Source organism: Trachemys scripta, chromosome 12 (genome assembly GCF_013100865.1).
Source record: "Trachemys scripta elegans isolate TJP31775 chromosome 12, CAS_Tse_1.0, whole genome shotgun sequence".
Classification (NCBI taxonomy): domain Eukaryota; kingdom Metazoa; phylum Chordata; order Testudines; family Emydidae; genus Trachemys; species Trachemys scripta.
The window spans coordinates 13,990,393-14,017,164 of NC_048309.1; the positions used below are offsets into that span (position 1 = coordinate 13,990,393).

General features: G+C 38.9%; 1 protein-coding gene across 5 annotated transcripts in view; it reads left to right on the top strand.

Moving 5' to 3' along the window:
• ZNF217 (zinc finger protein 217) overlaps positions 1-26,772 on the top strand; it is a 110,097-nt gene that overhangs the window by 55,790 nt on the left and 27,535 nt on the right. For 2 of the 5 annotated variants that reach the window (XM_034788027.1, XM_034788032.1), the window contains exon 1: positions 17,429-17,576. The exons of 1 other annotated variant lie outside the window; for it this stretch is intronic. The gene's annotated coding sequence lies outside the window, so the exon portion shown is untranslated. Of the gene's footprint in view, positions 1-17,428; positions 17,577-18,115; positions 18,313-18,485; positions 18,509-26,772 lie in introns of those variants that run through there. 2 more of the 5 variants (XM_034788030.1, XM_034788031.1) reach the window with 2 other exon arrangements.

The following is a 26,772-nucleotide window of genomic DNA, read 5'->3' on the forward strand; positions in this document are numbered from 1 at the left end:
TTGTAAATATTTTTTAAAATGAACTGGAGGGAGGGGAAAAACCCTGGCTGGGTGTAGTTAATGATCAAATATTTGTTTTAAACACATGCAAACACTTGGTTGGAAAACACTTTAAATTTATAACTTTTGGCAAATTCGTTGACATTTGGCAACACTGCCTCCATTTAGAATATCTGTGACAATTAGCATCTTCCATATGGTAAATGAGAACAAAAAACTTGCAAGACTCTATAAAATCTCCATTTTAGCTCATTCACCTGCAGCCATATAACTATCATCAGGGTAAGGCAAAAGGTTATTAATAAAATTTGTTATATCGCTACAGTGAAACTTTGTTTTCTTAAAAATATATGCATAGACTTTCTTCCTATCACTTGTAATCAGTATATATAAAAGCTTTGCTAGGAATATATTAATTTGTTTTTAATGCTTGATAGTTAATAAATAATGATAATAAACATATACAGTGCTTTAGTTATTGGGCTCTATACAAGGGTAACTAGGGAAAATTTAAGGCCTGTGCTATACTGAAGGTCAGACTAGATGATCTAATGGAAGTCAATGGAAGACCCTAAGGCCAAAAGCAGCCCTACTCAGAACAGGACTTAAATACATGCTTCACTTTAAGCATATGCTCATGTTCCATTGAAGTCACTGTGCTCTGAATCATCGCCTTAATGAATTAAGAATTATCGTTCGACATCTTTCATCACTATCAAATGTATCTACATTTTAAACTATACCTCATATTTCCTGGTGCCGCGTATATTTCCATCAATAATAATGAGTCAAAGTAGTAGAAAATTCACAGTTGGAATAACAACATGTGAGGTGTCTCGTGCATTGTAAAAGTCTTTGTGCAGGTAAAGTTGCTAATTAGTCCCCTTGCCTGCTGTTTGAAATCAGCTGTTAGAACAGTTTCAGTTACTGTATTGTGGTGAATCATTTCCTTCTGATGCTTGTGGTGATGGATCATGTGGCTATATTTTCACACCAGCTTTAAGACAAAAGATTCCTCTCTCCAGCAACAAAGCTTGGGACATATTCACTAGGAGATACAAAATATTATCTATCTGTATTTACATAACTAGGATGAGCAATGGTTTGTAATGTTTTACTTTCCTTTATTCTTATTAGTTGTCAATGTACAAAAACATACTCATGTTTATTCTCTTTTTGTATTTGTACATTAATCTAAAACAATCTTCGTGGGAAGAAGACCTTATAGTAAATGTTATGATAAAACTAAGAATACACATCTGAGATTTTTTTAAATGTCCATCCTTCTTTATGGGGATGGAGGTATCTCACTAATAGAATGTTCAGAAAAAGAGACCATTGTTCCAGAGACAACTACCAAACTGTAGAGCACACACAATTTAGGACTTAAAAAGAGAAGAAATACATGCCTGTGTTTCCATGACTGCGTATACGCAGTTGTACACACAAAAACATATGTGTAGAATACGTACCGGCAATTGCTGTGATTGTTCAGGACAGCTCTTATGCGTTAAGTGTGGTTAACTGTAAGCTCATGCACTGGATTGGGACTCAGCAAACAAGAGTTCTATTCCTGGCTCTGCCACTAGGCTGCTAGATGACCTTAAGCAAGTTACTTTCTCTCTCTCTGCCTCAGTTTCCCCATCTGGAAAATGGAGATAATGATACTGACCTCTTTTGTAAAGCATTTTGAGATCTGCTGATCAAAAGTATTATTATATTAAAACTGAACATGTGCTTGGGAGCTGCCTTAACAGGGATGGGCTTAAACATGTGCTTAATTGCTTTCCTGAACAAAGAAAGGACCCTGATTCTACTCAGTACTGACTGCTTCCTGCAAGGTGCTCAGTGCCCTTGGCTCCCAATGATTTTAATGGGAGTTAAGTATCTGGCTCTTTAGGAGGTCTGGAAGTAATCAATATTTAGATAAAAATGCACATTAGAACACAGGAAACATCAAGAGTAGAACAATATTCCACGCTCATTTCAGTCTCTTAGATCCCCATCATTACAGCCACAGTGTCCAGTGTTACTTTCAAGACTGATTTTGTTCGGTGAAACTTAGGTGAATCAGCACCCCAGATTTTATTAAAAAGAAGAACAGGAGTACTTGTGGCACCTTAGAGACTAACAAATTTATTAGAGCATAAGCTTTCGTGGAGCTTATGCTCTAATAAATTTGTTAGTCTCTAAGGTGCCACAAGTACTCCTGTTCTTCTTTTTGCAGATACAGACTAACACGGCTGCTACTCTGAAACCAGATTTTATTGTTTTCATCATGGCATTGAGGGTTGGAATTTTAAATTTCACAAAGTAATTTTTAATTTCCACCAATTATTTTCTCCTTCCTCCTCCAAGGTCTTTGCCCTGAGGTCTGGGAACATCATTACCTCGTGAAGATCATTTCCTTTCCGCTGCTGCTCATAATTACAAAACAGTTAACTGAATACAGAAGAAGGGACCCAAACCTGCTACCCTAATTCATGGGAGTAATTGTCCAGTGAGTTATCCCAATGCACCAAATCCTGAAGTCCAGTTTGCCTCCGTGAAAGTTAAGATCTCAATCATGCAAAGACATCCACATGTGCATAAGCATGGGAAGTCAAAAGGGACTACACATGTACTTATAGTTAAGCATGTACATAGGTCTTTTCAGAATTGGGATATAAGGACATCAGGAGTCAATCTCACTGCCTTCAATAATATTACTCTCACGAGCATGGGTATGAGGACCAGATTATCCAGTTGTACAAAGAAAGATTCATAGATGTGAGGGGAAAATATTATTCAGAATATAATGAAAGATACAACAGTGACTAATTATCACTGTTCCTGAAAGAAGCAACCTAGATGTCAAGTAAAAAGGAAGGTCTCTTCTTTCTTCTCTCTTTAATCTATAACAATGAGTTTCCTTCCTGATGGCATGAGAAGGGTGTGTGTAAGGGCTGAGAGATGGGTGTATTTGCATATTCTGTGAGAGATGCAGGATGTCACACAGGGGCAGAGAGAGAAAGAATAGTGATTATGTGGAGACACTGACACTTGAATGTTATTGCCCCTGCTACAGTATTTTTGATAGCTAGATCAATGTAACATTGGCTGTCCTTCCAAACAGAAACAGTCAATAAATAAATTTGTCTGTATTTCTAGCTTACTATTGTACAATGGAGAAATAATACAGGTTACTAAACAACTGTCACCTTTGATTTGCAAATCTAATTAAATGTGCATGTGTTTGTTTCTCTACGATCATTAAGCAAATTAAAAGATAAAGGAAAGGAAAACGCTACAAGTGAACTAGATCTGAATTTTTTCAGTTTGTGGAGACATTTGACCTTGGGTGGTGGTGATTGGTGGGTTTTTTTGTAAATACTTCTGTGGTGTTTACAGTTTGTCTATTGGGAAAATATGTTATTTAAAATAAACCTGCACTGAGGCAATTCTAAATTGTCACTTGAATTTCTAGGATTTCAATCAAACTAAAACAATCTTCACATAGTCTTGGGTCAACAGATATGCTGTTTCAGTGACTTTCTGGTTTTGCAGCACCATTATGCTTCTGATTTTTATTACTCTGTATCGTTTTAAATGAGCAATGGCCAAGTCCATCCACTTTACTGGGACTAATTTCCTAAGCCATGTAAACATGATTTGGCTCTGTTGTTGAACTATTATAAATATATACATTCAGGTCAATCCACTGTCCTTTTAGCAGCTCAGATTTATTTAGAATTAATATTGTACAGATTTAGTCTTTAAGGTGCAATCGGGCTCCTGGTTGTTTTTGTGGATACAGAATAACACGGCTACCCCCTGATATTGTACAGATTGTTTGTCTTTTAAATTGCTAGTCTCTGCAAATTCAATGAAGAATCTAAGGACTTTTTTTTTTTTTTTTAAATGTGGAGAGGTGACATTTTTTAATGGATTTTCCTTCCAAAAAGAGATAAATTCCCCAGTGGGTTAAATCTTCCTCAATTTTCCATCTAAAATATTATCATCTTTTGTACCCTATTTTTAAAATTGAATTATTTTGCTATTGCCAGAGCAGTGGGCCAAATTCTTGATTACACCCTGATTACCCTCAGGTAAGAAATGGCTTACTCTGCACTTCCTGGTATACTGGGAACATTTTGCAGGATTAAACAGAGGAATGAGCTGAATCATCCCCTGCTCTGTGCTAGCCTAGAGCAGTCAAGCAGAGGCAGTGAAGCTCAGGGTTGGTGACATTCCTGGGAAGGAAATCTCTGCTTGGTTCCTCCTGCAGCCTGATTGTTGCTTGGGGATTACGGGGTTTGCCCCAAGGCCAGGGGACCCTCCCCTAAAGCCAACAGATCCCATGGATCTGTGTGGTCACAGGGGCTCGGCAGAAGACCAGTGAGATTCTGTGCCTCTAACATTTCTGGCCCCTGGTAATGCCACTTCCTGGAAGTTCAATGTAATTGGAGCCATATTACCCTGCCCCTTAAAAAGGAGATACCTGCACACAGAAGTGCAGAAAAGATACACTATATCGTCTAGGTAAACTGCACTACGTAAAGGGGAAATGATGCATATGTCCCTGACCCCAAACTATTTAGTACTTGCTTCCTTATGTAGGGATGATCCCATTGTGCTGCTGCTCCAAATGCTATTCTTCCTGTGGCTTAACTGATATGAGGCTTGGGTTCCTTAGAAGGTTATAAATGTGCAAGGATTATGCAGTGTGCTTCAGTGGGTTTCTATGCTCGGTTTACTGGCTCTGCCACTGATTTGATGAGAGACCTTGTTCAAGCCACACATCTCTCCAGGCCTTAGATTCCCCATGTGTAAAACAGGGATAGAAATACTTGCCTTCCTTTTGTAAAGCCCTTTGAACTCTAGGCACAAGTACTTCTATTGTTGTTACAGTTGTCCACAAATTTTAACTAAATGGTGTGGTATCTTAGTTAAGGCTTACCCCATACTAATTGAATTGTGGCTCTATAAATGGGCCACTCCTGCATAAAGCTAAAAGGCCCCACAAAACTTGCTTATCTTTCGGCCTGTTCTTAAATCCAACACTCTTTTTGTCTCTGTGTGTACAGTGCCCACCACAATGGAGTCCAGGGTTATGACTAGGACTCCTAGGAGATAATAATAACAAACAATACATAGGTCTAGAATATTAACCAAGTATACTTGTCACTATTGTCCTACTGTTCAAATCTTGTTTAGTTATGCGCACACACACAAAACTCTGTTTAGTCCCTTGAAAGATTTCCAAATCTACAAAGGCTAGGTCAGTTCAGAGAAGTTTTCCTTCCTCATAAGGAAATTTATTCAAGGAAAATATTTATGAAACTAAGTGATAGCTATCTAGGGTAGGTGTAGGTGTATCTTGAGGTGTAGCTATCTGGGGTAGGTGTATCTTGAGACTAGTACATGAACATGGATTTTACATAGCCATTTATTATTATTATATTCAAATATATTTACTGAAGCAATTCCTTCACTACTAGCATGTGGTTTAACCTAATTTTCTCAGAGCAATCCAGCCAGTGCCACTCTCTGTGAACCTTTGCATGTTTCCTGTGTTGAAAAGAGCACATGTCTGCAGGACAGTTGGGATTTGTGACTTTCCTTTCTAAGACTCTCTCTCTCTCTCTCTCTTTGTTTTTAATTTTAACAAATAGTAGTTTTCTTTCTAAAGCATAAAGAAAGAAAGAAAGAAAGAAAGAAAGAAAGAAAGAAAGAAAGAACACACACACACACACACACATAAAAACCTCCAAAGGAAGGCTGTACTCTGGAGGGGAGATGAGGAGCTTAGCGGTGACAGCTGGAGAACTGCACATGGCAGTTCTTTATTGCCAGTATTTTGTTGGGGCTATGGGAATTGAGACTACCATAAAATGGTTATTGACAATCATTAAATGCTCATGTATCCCATATTCTGTATACACACACACACACTCCTACATACAAATAAAGTGTATTTACTGTAGCTTGTGATAAAAAATTACCCTCAATACACAACCAGGGAAAAACAGCGTGCTTCCTCTCTTCCTTTTGCATAGGTGCAAATAGGCCCAAATAGTAGCAAACTGGAGGCACTGAGGGTGTGGAAAGGAAGTCTATAAAAACTCCAAAAGCAACAGAACTGGGAGTAAGGGTAGGAGTGGACAGAGGAGGACTGCAGAGAAGCTGTGCTCCCTAAGGGCAGCATGAAAAGAGAATGGGGTCATGGAAAACTGGCATAGCAAAGGGAGTCTGAAAATTATATGATCTCCTTACTTCAAAGGTTTCAGAGTAGCGGCCGTGTTAGTCTGTATCCGCAAAAAGAACAGGAGTACTTGTGGCACCTTAGAGACTAACAAATTTATTAGAGCATAAGCTTTCGTGGACTACAGCCCACTTCTTCGGATGCATCAGGAATCTTAACCTTCAGACTGAACTGACTAATAGAATTGGAAAAGCAGCTAAGAATGTTAAGCTATTACAGAACCGGGCATGGAGTAACAGCAAACTATAGACAAAGGTTAAGATGTGAATCTACGAGACGTGTTCTGTCATCCCTGCTTTATGATTCAGAAACAATGACTACATATCATTGCCACATTAGCAGATTGAACAGCTTCTACATGAAATAGCTGTGTAAGATTCTGAAAATAAAGTGAGAAGACAAAATACCAAACACAGAGTGCTGGAGCGCACAAGACTGACACACTTAGAAACCACTATCAAGAAGAGGAGGTTGCGATGGCTCGTTCATGTCAGGAGAATGGGAGGAGACGTCTATCCCCAAGAATATTTTGTACAGCGAGATTCAGGATGGCTCTAGAAAGCAGGGTTGCCCTTTATGGCAGTACTACGACATGTAAAAATGATATGAAGTCATTCAACATCAATATAGAAAGCTGTGAGGAGTGCACAGAATCCCATCCAATTTGGAGTGAATAAGTTGCACTGGGTGTAGCTCAACATGAAGTGGCTTTGTTCCAGAGGATGGAAGCAAAGTGAGAAAGAAGAAAGCAATGTTCTGTAATCTTGGACTCTAACTCAGATAACACATGGAGCTGTGAAATTTGTAACACGCTTGTCACTCTTGAATTGTCAACCATAAGCAGATTCATCAGGCACCTGATTAGATCTCTTATGCATATACCGTGATCCAGTTTGGATTGATGGTGCCAATGACTATGATAGTGGAGGGATAAATAAATAAATTTTCAAAACCTCAAAGGAACATTTGTAGGCTAAAAAAAATCCCATTTAGAAACATTTAAAATCCCAAGATAAACTATGACTAACAATATTTTAGATGAATAAACTGAAATAGGTTTGCATTTTAAATGTATTTTTCTCCATATATACTGTATGCAGTATTGTTCCTAGGATATTAAAGAGACAAGGTGGGTGCGGTGATATCTTTTATTGCACCAACTTCTGTTGGTGAGAGAGACAAGCTTACACAGACCTCTTCAGACAAGAAGGTTCAGACAAGATCTTCATAAGTTGGTTCAATAAAATATATTATCTCACTCACCGTACATGCTGTTTATTTATTTATTTTCATTTTTCACCAGTTAGACAGGAAAATGTGTCACCTTCATCTTTGTATATAGTCAAAAATATATAATCCCTAGGATAAATTTCAATTTTGTGGCTCTCATGTATTAGTGTAACACCTCAAGGTCTTGTTTGAAAACATTTCTTTCTTTCTCCTTCCTTTTTTTTTTTTGAAATCATGGAAATATTTCCAATGTTGGTAGGTTTTCTCCAAAACTTATCTTAAGAAAAACCTAAATCTGGGACAATACTTGACATGGGTGTCCATTTAACATATGTTCATTTAACAGAAAAGGCTAAATGAAGGCAAATTTTGCCCATGGATTGTTCTGAAAAACAGCCTAACATGAGTAGGCTGAGGGCAGCATGTAGTCCTATTCAATATACTTGCCATATTTGCAGCAAAACCCTAAGGGCCCAATCCTGAAGCATTATTTACGTGAATGGAGATCACCCTTGTTGAACCATGCTAAGCCTCAGTCCCGGAATGAACTCCCCGGGGGAGGATCTTTGCAGTTGCGTGTAGTCCGGGCTCCATGCAATGGGAGTCTGCCCAACATTGCAGGATTGGGGCTCCTGACAACAGACCCAGGTTTATGTTCACGAGAAAAAAAAATCTCTCTAAGCATGCAAGAACCCTGAGTTAGACTCACAGCTGCTATAAATTAGTGTAGCTCCACTGAAGTCAATGGCACTGCGCTGATTTGCAAAAGCTGAAAATCTGGTCCATGCATATATGTATACAGCTTCTTGCTGGCACCACTGCAACCATGTTTACACTAACGTTTCCCTGCAAATTTCCCAGCCTTGTTCTCATGCTGACGCCACTGCTGATAGCAATAGTGAGAACAGATAAGTGTAGACAAGTTTCTGGTGGCCTCTAGAGTTTTAATGCCAGCAGCCAATCTACACTATTGTTCCCTAGTGTTTGTCTATACTAGAGCTCCTACTGTTGACACTACTGGTTGTCTTCTGCCAGTGGTAGTGTAAGGGTGAGAAGTTTGAAGACAAAACTAGCAAAGACCTAGCTATTGTGTAAACAGGACCTAGTATTATGCTACACTTACTGTAATTTGGCAAGATTTTCCTGTGCTATCTTTCTCTCATAAGTATCTGCATATGATCTGGGGTAATAGAAATCAGCTGGGACCATTGACAACATCTGTGCAGATTTTGCCTCAAATCTGTACAATTGTGTGGGAGATTTGGGCCCATATCAGGGATTATGGCTAAAATCTGCAATTTCAGCCAAGAGACTGAACCTAATCTTTCATGTTGCTGAGAGCTTCCCGGAGCAGCTAAGTGAGGTCAGAGCCCAAATAAAGTAATTTGACCTAAATGGCATTGCCGATGCTCAGCACTACTCAAGGTCAGGCTCTTTATTGGTGATCTCTGGCTGTACAGGATTGCACACGCATGCCAGAGCATTATTACTGCAACTACAGGGAAGGTGGGAAAAATCAAGTAAACACAACAAAAGTACAGGAAAAGGTTCAGGTCACTAGTCAATCACCAAAGAAAACAACCAAAAATGTTCTGAAGCAAAAGGTATATGAACATATATATACAATGTTTTCAAAATGTGAAATACAGCCAATGTCTATGTGAAGAATATTTGAGGCAACTATCTCTGACTCTGATCAAGGAATACTTGTTCTCATTAACAAGCATTAGAAACCAGTGGGATCCAACAATATACCAAGGCTTTGTCAACTGTCATGCTAATGCCCCATTTTAAACAGTCACTCATCTCTTTATATCCTTTCAAATGCACATTTTTGTCATACCAACTGCAAGGCATTCAAAATGTTCAGAAGCACCAGGAATTTTGCTGCATTGGAGATCTGAGACAGAGGTGCTGATGAAGGGACAGCAGCGACTGTAAGAAGAAAAAAATAATAATTAAAGATAGAGCCCAGGGAATTCTTTCTGCTATGAGACTACAGGGAGAAAGAATGTTCAGGGCTTATGAGAATTGTAATGCCTCTTCAGGATTGAGCAATACCATCTTACATTTATATAATATCTTTCATTCTGTGGGATCTCAGAGCAGTTTAAAAATTAACACGATAGCCACTTCTAGTTTATGAAAGACAGATGATTAATTTTTTTATATTGTGAAAGTTATTATTATTTTGGGTTTTTTTGGTAAAAGTGCCTCTTGCATCCCATCCTCTTTGACCTAGAATCCTATCAATAAATACTGCAGTGGCATTTCAATTGAGCAAGAGGGCAGCTTCTAAGGTAAATATTTTTCTAGAGTAAAACTAAAAACCTCACCACATTGAGTCTAACTCTAGGGATTGCATCTCATATAGCCTTGTGTAATCTTACACCTAAAGAACCTTTACAAAATGAATACTTTCTTAACTCTAAATTAATATGCACACATAATCTTAAGTCTCTCCCTTATTGCTATTTTAAAGTAGATATATATTTGTTGCTTGTTTTAATTGGTGTCCTTGGTCCAGTTCCTAAAGATCTCAGCCCATATCACAAAAATACAATCAGAATTAGCACTAATTGTTGCTTTTTTTGGCATTTTCAGCCTTTGAATGTAGAGTGAATGTACCATGAAATATAACTACAGCACTTTTTTTCCATTTTCAGAGGTGGTTCTTCCAGAACTGGGGAGTTTTGTGAAATTTTGTGTGACTATTTCCATCATTTCTTCTTTTATGTTGTACATATTCTTGTAGATGTAGATGAAATTTTGACCACAAAAAGAGTCTCTTTATGCAAACAAAGCAAATTTCCACATTTGCAGTGTAAGCCGTCAGTGCCCCAAAGAGAATCCAGTTTAACAAAAGTTTAACTCAACAGTTCTTTTTGATGGAAACAAATCCATTTTCCAGTACATAATAAGAGAGGAAAAAAGAACTGATTTTAAGTAGTTTTATATTTCACTTAGAGAATGATATGAGCTGCAAAATTCAGATGTGGATCCAGATGCAAACCTCCCCATTATTCAGGGTTGTTCAGATCTGGAATTTTGGTATGGACTTTTTCACTTCTACTTTTGTTATGAATGTTACACATATATTGGTGGGATGTCATGAAGAAATCTGCACTGTGCTTTCTCTGTTCTGCAGACAAATAAAAAACTTCAATGTACAGGCCCATGAAACCAGTAACGTGTTAGGCCCTGATCCCATAACTACTTACACATGTGCTTACCTTTACGCATGTGAGTAGTCCCATAGTTAAGCATGTGTTTTCAGAAATTGGGCCTTAATATTACATTTTTTTTTTAAAGAAATGGAGGTATGTAATTGTAAACATGTTTATGTTCTTGCTTTTCTACAGACAAAAGAAAGGATTTTATAAACAAAGAGGATTGTAAACCCCAAACTAATCAGACAAAAAGGAAGAGCCGGGATTAGTAGTCTCTTCCCAGATCTGACTCTTGATATCCAGAGTAAAGGCCATGTGATACTAGAAAAGAAAAATTGGAATCTGACCAATAACAAAAGTTATCAGTGTCTCGGGTACTGATAGCTGAATGCATTCTGGGCAATAGCTGTGGTTTTATAATCTCCATTTAGCATATTTCCTCAGGCAGCCTTTTTTGCATAATTTACATTTTACCAATTTATTTGTATTAATTGCACAGGTACTCTGTGATGAATAAATAACAGACTCCTGGCCCCAAATATCTTACAGTTTAAAAACACAACTCAGCAGAAAACAGAACATATGCAGACACAGTGGAGTGCTGCCATTGCAGAAAGAAAGCTTTGGGGGATAGGTGGGTGGTCAAAAGCTTGAGTTTGCTAGAATAGCAAATATTTTAAGAAATATGATAGCTTGTAACCATCGCAAAGTAAACATGTTTAGCAAACCTTTGCTTGCATTTGCTATATCATAGGTCTTGTACATTGTGATAAGTAAACAAGGAAGTTAGAGGACACTGAATATTTCAAATCTGTTAAATAAAGTTCATGCTTAACCAGAAAAAAAAAAATCAAAGGCAAATGTAAAGCTTCAAATATACAGAAAAGGTATTATAAACCTACCTGCCTATACTTGAAATTATGCATTTTCATTCACAGCATGTGTATTTCACGGAAAGAAACAAACTAACGTTTATTTTGCATGATAAAAATAAGATGATTTATGTTAAAATCACTACACAATGTAACTGAACCTACACATTCTGGACAAGTATTAAAATACCTACAAAGTGCATTTTGAACGACTGCAGTCCTTTTAGTCTACTAGAATGCAAAAAAAAAAAAAAAAAAAAAAAAAAAAAAAAGCTGCTGCTGATTATAGAGGGAGACTGGTAACTGAATATGCGTTGAAGAGATAGTTACTAATGCAGCAGGGAGGCACATTCTTGGTGGGGGAGGGGACGTGTAACCTCATGCATGGTTACCGATCAGTAAGGAGGTACAGCATAAAATCGCTTCTTGGATTAATTGATGTTGCAAAAACCTGATTGCTTGCAAGTCTCTCATCACTGTGTCATCTGTATCTTCACTTACTAAACCTAATCATGTGAGCATGTTAGTCAAATCTGACACTACGTCTAGCTAGAAAACTGTCTCTGTAGCAGGCATTTCCTGTAAACATACTACTGTGTGAGGCAAAAACATAAAAGTCAGCTGACACATGATTGGCTTTTCTTTTACTCCTTGCTGAAATAAAAAAGTAATTTATATAAGAGAGAGGTAAAAAAACAAGTACATAAAACATTGCAAAAGCCTTAATCACAAGAGTCTATGTAATTATATAATCATCATAGTATCTATCTGAACACCTCACAAACATGAGTAAATTTCAATACCCCTGGGAGGTAGGGAAGTATTATTATCCAATTTTACAAATGGGAAACTGGTGCACAGAGATTAAGAGCAGTCTTGCCAACCCCAAGTGATCAAAAACATGAATCAGGCCCCTAAAATCATGAGATGTTTTTAAAAAATACATGTCTTATTTTTTATTTCCTTCTGATGTTTGAGCCTTTAAATTACATATTGGTCATGTCTTCAAGCTTTTCTCCACACCCATGAGAGCTAGAAACAATACGCATGTTTAAAAAATGAAAGCTGAGATTCTCACCACTTGCCTCCAAGAGCAGGGGCTTTAAGAAAACCACCAAATTGTGTGAGGCTCACATTAACATTGTAAGAACTGGCAACACTAACAAGACATGTCCAATGTTATACAGGAAGTCTGTGGCAGCCAGGGCCAGCTCCAGCTTTTTTGCCGCCCCAAGCGGCGAAAAAAAAAAAAAAAGAAAGAGAGAAAAGAGAAAAATCTGATCGAGCTGCTGCCAAAGTGCCGCTGAAGACTGAAACGGAGCAAGATTGAGCTGCTGCCGAATTGCCACCGAAGACTGAGGCGTAGTGATTGAGTTGCCGCGGAAGTGCCGCCGAAGACTGAAACGGAGCAAGATTGAGCTGCTGCCGAATTGCCACCGAAGACTGAGGCGGAGTGATTGAGTTGCCGCGGAAGTGCCGCCGAAGAGGAAGAGAGGGACTGAAGGCCCTCCCGCCGAAATGCCGCCGCAGACCCAGACGTGCCGCCCCAATAATGGACAGAGTGCTGCCCCTTTCTATTGGCCGCCCCAGGCACCTGCTTCCTTCACTGGTGCCTGCAGCCGGCCCTGGTGGCAGAGTTGGGACTAAACTCAGATCTCCTAAATCCATTCCGCTTTCTCAGCCACAAGATGGTACAGCTGCCTAAATATGAATCTAAAGTAAGGGAGTTCCCATCCAAAAGAGTGATCAGGCAGGTTTCCTACTCTGAGATACAGACTGGATCATTTAATTAACCTGAGATGGACTTAAGTTTGGGTAAAGGCTTCCTGTTGCTCGAGAACCTCTGATGTCAAGTGTCTCTCGGACAGAGTTTTCCCTTTGATGCACACACCCAGCTCTTTACCAAAAGCTTTAAAAAGTGTTGCAATGCATTTTTTAAAATAAATATAAATAATTTTTATAGGGATGGGAAATGGAAGATTGAGGGAGGGAAAACAACATTATTTTATTTCTCTGTTGGTAGGAAGGGGATTATAACTCTTCTGGTTTGCTGCAGTTTTTCTAGTTTCTGACTAAACTGAATGTTGTGGGCCTATGTATCAACAAATAGCATGACACTACAAAGATTGTCCTATCAGTCTTCCCTGTGCACTAGACTGAAGTTTTCACTTCATACATAACACATAAATGGTTGCAGTGATTGCAGAAAGACAGCAAATATCGTCAACATAAGGCAAAAGGAAGGGAAGAAAATAAGATATTCACAAGTAGCCCCTTGCCTCATATCAAACATTTCCAGCGCCACGAATAAAAATCACAGAGGCCATAGTGGCTAATCTGTAAAAACAAATAATATTTTCATTTCAGACTTCTAATGTAATATTATATGATACATTTAACAAAACAAGTGTTAACTTGTTCTGGGCTTCTTGATTTTCTTGAAACAATCTTTCTGTTTTCTTACTCATCACTATATGCTGATGACCTGATCTCTCTGACCTACATTTATTTCTATTTATAATATTGATTAGAATGCTACAGTTTAGCCAGTCTCAAAAAAAAAAACCCAAACCAAAACAAACCAAATAAAAAACAGGCCAAGCTGTGCCAGAAGATACATGGACCCAAATCCACTGATTTGGCACTTTTTTGTATTTACATTGACTTCATATCTCAAGGGCATAAATTGACCGTACATTTTCATTTTATGGTGCTCTTCCACACATGTAGCAACATTTGTTTCTTCAGCCTCTGGTTCTTTTGACATCAACAGGAAGTGCATCTGCTTTACTGGACAGCTGAATATGGTCCATGGTGGTATTCAAAACGTTAGGCCCCAATCCTACAAACACATATATACAACTGCACAACTCATTTGAGTAGTGGTATTCATTTACAGAGGACAACTCATATCAACAAGTTATGCATAGAGCCCAGGTCTGAAATTTATGTAGAAACAAACATTCCATGGCAATAACACAATCTTTTTCCCAATTATCACATATCATAATGAACACAAATATATGCAGCTTCTATATTTCTTCTTAAGTCATATTTACAGTCACTATAGGTGAAATCCTGATCCCAGTGAAGTCAATGGCAACACCCCCCTTCACTTCAATAAGGCAAGATTTCATCCCAAAAGAGTTAAGGCTTAAAGAAAAAGAAAAAATCCAACACGTGTTCATATGCCTCTAGTGCAAGCAATGTTGCCAACTTTCGCAATTTTATTGTGTCTCATGATATATGGTGTTTTCCTGAAACTTGCAAATATGAATGCTAAAAGCTCTAAAACATTTGGAGTTGGCAGCACTGACATGTCACACACACAGCTTAAGGCTACAGTATGCCACTTAATGCTTTGCCATGCTACTGCCATTTTGAAGTACAAGCAACATGCTACAAAATTCTACAAAGATGCACAAACACCTACCTCAGGCACATCACAAAATAAATAACAGAGTTAAAAAAAACCCTAACATGCTGATCCTGCAATTAAGTCTGTATGGGTCAACCACTGCACCCACACAGAACTTTCAGTGAGACTCCTCACAAAATCAATATGAAGCCTAATTGTGTTGCAAAAAAACACATAAACAAAACCCTGAATTAACAACCCAAAGGGCCTAATCCTGTAAATAGATACACATGGGGATATTTTGACTTCAAGGGGCTCCATGTGGGCACAACATGGGGTCCACCTATCTGATCAGTTTACAGGGCCAGGCTATAGGAATATAAATAAATGTTTAAAGTTAGCCCTTTTTATCAAGTAATTGCCTTGGCTACACTAGAGGTCCCCCCCAGCTAGTGGCTAATGGAATATAGAACACAAGTAAGGAAAGTATGGTTAAGGACCATTCAGTAGTATAGCTCTCTGTTTGCCAGGGACCACCATTCCCTTTGCTCAGAGCCACGTATGAGGTAAAAATCCGGGTAGGTGAGACAGTGTATACAACTTTGAAAAAGGGTTTTGCTTGATCCTATGTCCGTTTAATTTGCACAATTGTCAGCTTTCATTTCCAGTTGAATATTGGGGCCCAGTTTAGACTAGGAAAACAAATTGTGGTTTAAAAACTGTTAGGTAACACATCAGTTTAAGTGCCTCTACATTAGGGATTTCCTCTGTTTAAACCAGAATAATTTTAAAATTGATTTAATTTAAAATGACGCAGACAGGCCCTATTAATATCATGGGTCTGATCCAAAGCCCACTGAAGTGTGGGACTGATTTCAATGAGCTGCAACTCAAGTCCCTTAAACTGTCTCCAGGAAAACAAGAAAAGCAACACTGGCAACTCACCCCTCCCTCACACCATTCACTTCAATAAGGTGTTAACTTCAGGGTCTAGCTGAGACAGCTAACTTCTTTGCTAACAGTATTATGCATTCTATTTAATTATAGCATCTAAACCACTTAGTTGGAGCTGAGACACTTAAAAATATTATTTTAACTCCCCATTACTTGCTACTTTGCTGAGTTCATTCCACTTTGGCATACATGCTAAAATCTTTTTAAAGAAATATAACAACCCACCAACTTCAGCAACTGAGCAAATATGTGAGCAACCATCACAACATGTTGCAAGAGTGTGGAATAAGCTCATGTTCTCCCTCTCTCTCTCTCGCTAAGTGTTACCATTTCTTTCCACTAAGTATGTTCCAAAATCCTCTTTCTGTAATTTTTCACTAATTTTCCTAAGTTGCTATGACTGGCAACACATTGACTATCTGCTGCGTTTTTTATGTATGTGTGTTTCTCTATTGTGGAAAATGTGAATCTGTTCTAAACTTTTATTTATGTAAACTACTCTGCAGTAGCTAGTGGTCAACTGGAGTACTAGCAAGACAGAAAAAATAACTCTAGCTGTTTTCCCAGAATGATCACAACAGGAAACTAATGAAAAATACTCACATGTATGTTATTTACATTTGCTAACTTCTATTAAAATATACCATAGTAATAGTCCAAAACAATGTGCCGTTATAATACTGCTATTGTGGACTATTAGTCTAGAATATTGTGTGTGCATAATATATATAAAGCCTTACAGTATTCTAGAATAATAGTTCCTTTATATGTTTTGTTATTCAGGAAGATAGCTATCTATCTTCCTGAATGACAAAACACATAAAAGAATGAAAACTAATTTGCCCTTGATTTCTTAGCTGTTTAAGAGAAATATAAAAGCAAGTAATCCCATCCTTACACAGCTCCTTCAAAATGGAGTTACTTGGGAGCACAAAGGAAACAACTCAAATGGTGTTAATGGTCCCCATTCATAGCAACATTAAAGACAATTGGTCTGATTTTTCAGAGGTGCTGAGCAGCACCCGTTGAAGTCAACAAGACCTGTAGCTGCTCAGCAGCTCTGGGAATCAGGCCAAAAAGGAGCAATTAGATATTCCTTAGCACTTTAATGGTCTCAGGTCTGTTTCCATTGCCCCCATCCCCAATTATTCAGTGTATTTACAATTAAAAAAAAAATCCACTCTGCATCTGCTCCCCCCTGCGCTCCCCCTTCCCCTTCCTCCCTGTTCTGTGCCCCTGCATCCCTACTGCTCCCCCTTTTGCCCCCTCCATTTCCCCTGTTCCCTCCCTATTCTGCCCCTGCACCCCCTTCATCTCCCCTGCTCCCTCTTCTATACCCTCCATCTCCCCTACCCCTTCCCTCTTCTGCCCCCTACTTCTCCTTCTGCCCCCTCCTGCCCACTCCTTGTTCTCCCCCCATTCCATCACATATTCCCTTGGTTTTGGCCCCGCCCACTTGTCCCGCACGTTTCCCTAGCTCCGCCCCTGTTCGAGCGCTGCAAGGCGGCTGAAGAAGGAATAGCAAGGGGAGGGTTCGGGGCCTCGGAGTGGGCGTGGCTATCGGGAGGGGGCGCGGCTCGAGGGGGGGCACGGCACAACAGCTGCGGACGGAGGGGAGTAATTTATTACAAACAGTGGCCCGAGCGCGCTGGCGCAGCGGAGTCCGGGCTCCTTTCAGCAGCACCACAGCGGGGTGGCTAGACCCCCTCCCCCTCAGGATGCCGGCTGGGGAGGCGGCTCGCTCCCAGGTGAGGGCGGGAGTTCAGCTGAGGGCACCCCCAGAGGGGTCAGAGTTGCTCGGTTGCCTTGAGGAGACACAGTTCCCCCCCCCCAGGAGAAGGGGGGGCGAGCGTTTTGGAGGGGGACTAACCGCCTCGTGAGACGGGGCCATAGCCCCCACCGTGAGAAGAGACAGGCGCGCGCGGGGGGGGGCTTGCATCTTAAATCAGCAAGGTGGCCCATCACCGTGGTATCTTGGCGCCTTCTTTCCCATGGAGGTGGGATAGGGGTATTGGCCCCTCCCCAGGTGGGGGAGCAGGTATGTCGGGGGGGGGACATTAACCCCCTCCCCCCGACATGACGCCTGAGCTGAGGCGTAAAGAGGGTCAGGTGTGTGGAAGTAAAGCACAACAGCCCCCAATCCTCCCTGCCTCCCTCCCCTTCTTTCTTTCCCAGTCAAGCCCCAACTCTTGTGTGTGTGTCAGTTTCATCCTCTGCCAGGCAATGGAAGAGAAGGAGCAGCAGCAGGTAAAGCAACCTCTTTCCCCCTTGCCCCTCCCAGTACCCTCTCGAGGGTCTGATCTTCATCCCAGAACCCCCTGGGAGGGAGGGAGGAAGAGGAGAAAAAAGAAAAGGCAGATGAAGAATGAACATATCTTCTCTTGTCTCTTTCCTCCCACCTATAAAGTTGTGGCTCTCTCTGATTTCCCTCTCTGCTGCCTGGGATCACCTCCTCCCCGCCCCCCGTTCTCCCTCTCCCTCTGTGTAAGTAGGTGCTTCAAACTTCCATTATATACCTAGGTATTTGTTTTAAATATTCAAAATGTCGACCTTTTTAATCGGGAGGAGGGGGGGGGGGGAAGAGAAGAGAACATTTCTTTGTGAGTCAGGGATGTTCCTGGAAGAAGGGTTTGGTTTGTAATGTGTGTGGCTTATCGGGGGGCGGAGGAGAAGAGATTTGGTAATGAAAAGTTTATTGATCAGTCTTGTCAGTTTCTTTTTGTTTCATCTTACTGCCTGATATGTGAAGTCTAAGAGCCTCCAGATCATTTATTTGGTATTGTTTCTTTTCTCTTTCTTTAAACTAGGGGAAATAGGAAGTTTTAAAAATAAATAAATAAACCCCAACTGGTTTCTACAACAACAAAAGACGTTACCAAACGAGGACAATACAATTCCTTAAGTATTTGGAGATTTGATTTCACTCCCGATTTTTAATATCTGTTGGGAGGTATTGGATTTTTTTTAAAAAAGATTATATACTGTTCTATTCCTGGGCATGTGTGGTTTTTGTTTGTTTGTTTCACATATAGAAATTCTAAAGCCAAAGCAAGCTCTTCTGTATGCGCTCTAGTGAGCCATCCCATAAAATATGGTGTGTGACTTCTTGTAAGTGTTTGAACTGAAGTGTAATAGTTTTGAAGTGGTAGCCAACAAAATCTCTATGTTGGGTTATTGATCTACTGATGAAAGGCGTTTGGATTTGAAAAGGCTTTAGTGTGTTTTGAAGTTTATTAATTATTATTATTTATTATTAATGTATCGGTAGTTTTTTTTTTTTATTTCTAAAGTGACCTTGAAGGTTTTAAAGCTACATCAGTTTCTACTCGATGAGTTTGAGGGGAGGCAGCGCTTAGAAGGATCTAGTGCAAAGCGAAAATAGAAATAGGAACTAAAGTAGATGCAGAGAAATGTTTTCTCATAGAAGTATGTGAAAAGGGAAGTTTCTGTAAGACTGTATGAGAAAGAACGGGGAAATAACGCAGTTTCAAATGCAATGAGAGAGGATATCATTCTTCACATTTTATTAGGCCTTGAATGCAGGACTGATATGATCTGGGAGACACTGAAATAAAACGCCTAACTACAAGTTGAATAGCAAGCATTGACTTGCTGACCAATGCTTACATTGTTGGGGGCTGGTTTTGTGTCTGCAAAGGTATCAGAGCATAGGGCTATGACAATAGCTTGCAAATGCTTTCACGCCATGTTTTATTACTCTTATGAGCTCTTTTATTAATTGTACTTTGAGTCCCAAACCTAATACTCTAATTTGTGATCTATTTAAACATTTTATCTGATAATGTGAAGGGGCAGTTCCAAATAAGTAAGATAAACTGCATTCTTCAGCAAAGGGGGAGGGAAGGGTGAAGTGGTGTGTGGTTTTTTTTATTTTTTCCCCCCTACTAGTTTTGTGAACTGATGAGTCAATATTTAATATCTGTGGTAGCAATGCTAGTTCGTGATGGATCATTAATGATTTAGTTAATCTAATATTAACGGTTCTTACTAGATCTCTGATTTAATGTTTGAAATTCATTAAATCTTTTGGCCTTTTCTTTAAATCACTGAAATTTCAGGTTGTGTTATAAGTTTTAATAGTTATAAGGAGGAATAGCAAATGACTTCAGAAACATGGCTATTACAGTAATTGACTTGATTTACAGCCAGGCAAACTTCTGCACATGTTGGAGTTGCTGATTTTTTTTTATATATATATATTTATAATTTTTTTGGAGTGTGTGGAAGTTGGGTTGTTTGGAATCATTAAAATGTACATAACTAAAATCAGATCTACTGTTTTTAAATAGCTAAGGTTGATTCAGTTATGTCTTCATCACTTTGGAGTTGGTTGAATGACTTGATGTGAGATTAAGCACAACAAAAGAAAAGGGAGGGTAACAACAGCTGCCTTCCAGTACTGGAGCACTAGTGCTCTTAACAGGAAGGCATTTTACCTTTTAGTATTGTGTGGTGTCAAGTAAGTTTAAATGTTTATGTTTATGATGTATCATATGAACATTCTAACAATACATCTCATACTTAAGTCCTGTGTGTTCATGTTGATTTTTGTCTTTTTAAAAACACAATCTTTTAAGATCTGATATTAACTACTGGATCTATCTCATTAACTTTTCAGACAAAAAGTAGCAAACGTTCACCACTAGTTTGTACTTGCTTAGTTACTGTGTGGTAAGAACTTTAAGGTGTGTCCTTAATGGCAGCTGACGATTCTTGCAGAGAAGTCTTGTTTATTTTAGGTAGATGTTTTATACAGAATTTCCAGTGAGACAAATATTACTACATTGACTGGACTCATTCTTTCTGAAAATTGACTGTAAGGCCTAGAAGAATAATTTTACCATGCTGTAATCAGAGTTTATTTTTAAATAAGTCATTAAGGCTCCCTGCACGTTTTGAGAGCTTTTTCACTTCCTTTATTAAACACATTCTCAGGTATTACATATCGTATTTGCTTTTTTTAATGAATATAGACAGGGTTAATATAAATAAACATGTTCTTGACCTACATTCTTATTCGTCAAAATGAAAAGACATTTTTGTTCTAAATAAGTGGGTGTGAAATTGTTTTCTGGGTTTGTTTACATTAAGTGGTCTATATTTGTTTCTTGTAAACAAGGCTACTATAACAGGCTTTATAGAATAGCTTCTAGGTTTTAGAAGTTTGGGTCGGGAATACTTGTTTTAGATTCTAAATGGATAGCTCTGGGGTTTTTGCTTTGTTTTGGTAGGGAAGAAGGGTGGGGGGGAGGGAAGATGGGGGCAAGGACGAGTAGAAAGAGGAAGCTAATAAACTTCAGCACCTTTATCAGACCATCTGACAAAAGGTTACTTCATTTTGGCTTCTAGATTCCTTTAAACCCCATAATTACCTTCTGAACACTTCTTACTAATCTTCAAAATATTTGACTAGAGTATCTTATTCATAATGTTGTGAATTTAGAGTTGCATTGATAGAACATTAATTGCTTGGTTTTTATTTTACATGAGCAAAATGAAGTGCTAAGTTATCACTGTTTTGCAGAGAAAGTGGTTTAAAAGAAAACTGTGAATTTCACTTGACTTTCAAAATGGTGATTACTGTAAACTTTGAGTTACAAGAATCTGAGGCTTTGTAATTAAGAAGCTCTGGGGGAATGTTAAGTAAGATTTAACTTTTTTTTTGTAATGTTTCTAGTCTTTCCTGTCCTGATTTTTTGATGCAGTGAGTAATATCTTAGTACAAGACTTTCATAGAAGATATAGAACACTCGATACTTTAAAAAAAAAAAAAAATAACCCTATTGCTAATGTGTGGGAAGAACAGCTTTTTCTCCCTACCCTTTAGAGGTAAAGTTCCTTTCTTTAGGGGAATCTGGAAGAGGAGTGACCTTTGAACTCACATGCACACTTGCACATTGCTTTTGGGATGATGAAATAACTAAGGATATTTGCCAGTGTCTTACACTTACCTTGTTTCATCTTTTTTAATACCTAACTGTTCAGTTGTTTTTAAATATAGTAAAAGTAGCACATTTCTGCCACAGCGGGGCTGCCATTAGCTGGGCTTACTATCCTGTTTTTATTTTTGAGACTCCGGATTATAACATGAGGCGTCCAATAAGATACTTGTTTCTGCTTCTATAATTGCATTTGTTACTCCAGATTGTCTCAAACATGCTATTTACTTGTAATGAACCCCTCAGTATTTCTAAGGACTCTCTCACTTTGTCACTGAAGTTACCTTTAAAAAGTTCAAGAGTTCTTTATTTCTATTGCACTAGCAGGATTAGGGCCCCATTGTGCTTGGTACTGTACAAACACTTAGAAGGACATGGTTCGTGCCCCAAGAGCTTTACAACCTAAGATACAATGTAGGGAAGAAGATATAATCAAACTACTGTATGTATAAGTCTAAAATATAAAAAAAAAAAATCACATCAACTATACCCAACTGCTTCTCATCCTGTACTTAGTTGTGTAATTTCTTGTAGGTGTCATAGAAGGAAGTGACTCTTGACGGGTTTGGAATCAACAAAACAAACTGCTTTAATTTTATTTTTGAAGTGAAACAAAATATTTAAATGTTCATTGCTGATCAAAACACACTCACATGCCAAGTTTGATACCCGTTAAATGGATAGCTGCAGTCTTTCTTGGAAAATTTTCATTGTGGTCATATGACTTGATTGAGGCCAAAGTTACTAATCTATTATGCATTCCTATCATCTTGTTTTATTCCTTGTTGGTATATTTGTTGGTGAGCCTAGGAAGTGACGTGAAGTACCTTTTTTGATTTGAAATTAAGCTGGTAGTAAGGTGTTTGCAGTGTATGTGTTGGGTGAGGAATCCAATAAGAATGAATACAGGTGAGAAACAGGCTAAAAAGATAATGTATTAACTCATTCTACTTAGTTAAATCCTTTAAGTGGGTATTTCAAGAGAAAGCATAAGAGGAAATATCACAATTAGATACAATATGTAGAATATTTGGGGAAAGCCTATTTTGATAGGTCATGCTTAGTGACTTGTGTGGATTTCTAAATATGAGGTGTAAGTGAATAAATGACTGGATAAATGTTTTCCTAATAGGTACTGTAGATTTTGTGCAACTAAAAGTATTAAAGTCTGATTTTGTTTATGCACAGTGGGCACTCAAACATTTTTCTGTGTAATAAAATGTTAAAATGCAATTTCATCACTTATCACACAATATATCACATCATATAAACTGCATATGGAAAACTGAAGACTCATCATTGTCCTTGTATCCCAACTTTATTTTATATATAGTCATATTATTTGCCTAAAACAGGTGTTGGGGAAATTCCTGATGTATGCCAAACTCTTTTTGAGAGGTGTGGTGGTTGGTTGGGGGGGAAGGAGAGAAGGGGATAAGAGTGTTGGCAAACTAGATGTACTAAAATCCACAATTTTCATTTTGAGTATGGTGTCGGGGTGTGTGCGTGTGGTGGTGGGGGAGAATAGTATAAGCTAGACCTGACGAATCCAGTTTTTAACTGGTTGTTGCGATATTCATGTGGTGTTCTCTCCCCCACCCCCCCCTTCCATTAAAATAGAACGTTAAATCTTAAGTTGTTTAATGTTTTTAAAGGTTGACGTTTTGGGGGCCTTTCTTTAAAATCCTGCTCTTGGAAAATAGTAGACAATGCAGTTTAGTTTTGTAAGTTTGACTTCACAATATAAAACTGAGAACTGCTACTATTCTTTTATTGCATATACACATCAATTTGATACTAGTAAATTGATGTCTCTGATATGAGGGGTAGTTCAGAATTGTCACATCGATATCTCTGTAGAGCAAGGACAATCCATGAGCTTCTGCTAGAAGATCTCCTTCCCAGGTAGAAAAAGAAGGCAACTAGATCCTTGGGTCTCGCTATATTTCTAGTTTCTGTTTTTCTTAGCATCATCAGTCTCTCACCCTGTGGCTGATTTGTGTAGGAGAAAGTGTCTCTCTTAGAGACCATGCACTTCTTTTTTACGGTGTAGACAGAATACAATTTCGTATAAGCCTTGAAATCCATAGGTCCAAATTCAGGTGGTGAATGAAAAATGATGCCCACTTAAAGCTTCTTGCTTGAGTGCATATTCTGCCTCTTCTGCTCAGATTTCTGTTGAGGGAGGGGTCTGAGTTTGTCAGATGGCAGCACTGGGAGGAGATTAGTGTCTGCCAACACTGTTTCCTCAAAGGAGCCCTTATTCCACAGGCAAAAAAGTTGCCTAGTTTCCCAAGGCAAAGAGTAACTTTGGATATTCCTATGACCTCTTTAGTTGTACAATCTAAAGGGATAGAAGTTTTCCCCCATACTAGGAGCTCTGGAGAAGCTCTTGGATACGCAGGAAAGCAGTTGTCTCTCAATAGAGTAATAAGGCTTTGAGCCCAACTCAGGGATCTGCAGCTTACCAACTTTATCCACTGAGCGAGATTAAGCAGGGGAAGCAGAGAAGCCCAATCCTGTTACATCCTTGTAAAGAATATTTCTCCAATTGAATAAGGAAAACTAAATATAATACACCCTATGAAAGATCAGATTTAAATTCTCTTGCTTCACCAAGGCTGCCTTGTGTGGAGAGAACAATATAGCTATTTTGAAAGGTAAAGGCTTGGTGCTGGTTTAAATGCATGACATGTTGTGACTTAATGGAATTGTATCTCATGGCAGCAGTGAAATCTATCATAGGACTTATAAACGGAGTGATCAGTATAGTGCTTTCTGATGATTCTTAGTACACGTATTCGCCTTTTCATAATGCCTAAAGTATACTTTTGTTTCATGGACTATAAGAAATCCTGCCATCATTCTGCCCAAATCTGAGAGAAGGAAAAGTTGGCAGTCAGAACAACACTTGTGAACTTTAAAAACAAATTCTTGTATAATTTTAGCCAAAATACCAAGAATTGGACACTGACATTCAGTATTGCTCAGTGGATACTTGGATGCAAAAGGGAAGTTTGTGCAAAATTGTGCAAGCCTGTCACTTCTCATCTTCAGCAAGGGAAAACTTCTGATCTTCCTGGTTAAGAGTCATTTCATCTACTGAGATGCAGAAGTTCTGATGTCTCTCAAAACATTAGAGAGACTGCACACAGAGATCTCTGTTGGGAATACCTTCAGAGATCAAATACTTGTTTCTATAGTATAGACCCCAAAATGGGTAGGGGAACTCGTTCTCTGCTTGGAGGACATGGCTGCGTAGAGGAAAATGTCGTTGACTTGCATTTATGCAGTCTGGTATACCCATGAACTTTATGTAAAACTACAGTATAAAAAAAAGTGGAGAAGTTCACGAACTGTATTCACCAGTATTAAGAGATGTTTGAATATTCTTCTTTATCCCCCCTCACTCTCAGGTGCATAGGGTATCCACCAGTTTCCACCATTTATTTCTGTCTTTGCTGGTGGTGTTCAGGCTTCTGAGTGTCGGTGAAAACTTGTGGATTGGTTTCTGCTGCCTCATATCCATATTAGGGCTCGTCTACACTGGCAATGCTAAAGCGCTGCCACAACAGCGCTTTAACGTGGCTTATGTGGTCGTGGCGGAGCGCTGGGAGAGAGCTAGAAGGCCTAGTTGCCGTCTTTTTCTACCCAGGAAGGAGATCTTCTAGCAGAAGCTCATGGATTGTCCTTGCTCTACAGAGATATCGATGTGACAATTCTTAACTGCCCCTCATATCAGAGACATCAATTTACTAGTGTCAAAATGACGGGTATATGCAATAAAAGAATAGCAGCAGTTCTCAGTTTTATATTGTGAAGTCGAGCTCTCCCAGTGCTCTTAAAAAAACACCTCTATGAGGGGTGAAGCTACCAGCGCTGGTGCACTGTCTACACTGGTGCTTTACAGCACTGAAACTTGCTGCGCTCAGGGTGGTGGTTTTTCATACCCCTGAGCGAGGAAGTTGCAGCGCTGTAAATTGCCAGTGTAGACAAACCCTTAGTATCATTGCAGCAACCCAATGGTGTCAGACTGGACAATCTAATCACAGTTTATTTTCTAACAGTTCTTGCATATAAGGAAAAACTTGAACCATTCTTAAGGGGGTTAGTATAGTTAACAGGCTTTTAAATTTTGTTTCTAGCTAAACTTACACATGGAGGATTAATTGTAAAACCAATAAATGCGATTTCTCTTCAACTGTCCATGAAGCTTAATTGTATAGTTTATTAGGGTTATGTCTACACGACACAGCTTTTAGTGACATGGCTGCCATGCCGCTAAAAGTTGCATAGTGTAGCCACTGTTTGTCAGCTCTCCTGCCAACAAAAAACTTCTACCCCCAACGAGCGGCATTTGCATTGTTGGCAGGAGAGGGCTCCTGCCGACAACACGCTGTTCGAGCATTAAATTAGGGGTCATATGTTGTAACTTTTTTAGGTTGAAAAGAGAACCTCTTTTATTGTGCTGTCTTCTGCAGCTGACCCCGCCCCCCCACCCCCAAATACCCTCTTTCCTCTACAAGTGCTCATATTGTGCTTTATCATACAAACTGATTTGTAAAGAGCTTGTTATTTAAAAGGATGTTTGTGGAATTAAAAACACTTGGCATATTTGAAAATCACCTTACGTAGGTGAGAAGAATGTCAGAAATTAATGAATGAATTCATCACACAAAGATGGGGTTGGAGTGTGAGCAATACTGTTTACCATGAAAAGAGAGCCTACATCTACATCAAGTATATATTTCTTTCATTCTGCAAAGTCCGTTTTTTAAATATACTGATCTCCTGAGTCTAACTTTTAAGCCATTTGCTTAAGTCATGCTGCTGGTGTCAAGTTGACTATTTGTTGCATGGGTTATGACCTTTGTCCTTGATGCAATAAGTGTATGCCATTTTAGAGATTTGTACTGCTCCTGTTAATGCTTCCATGCATTTGGGATTGAATGTTATCCTTTCTTCATCTTGAAGTTTTTTTTAA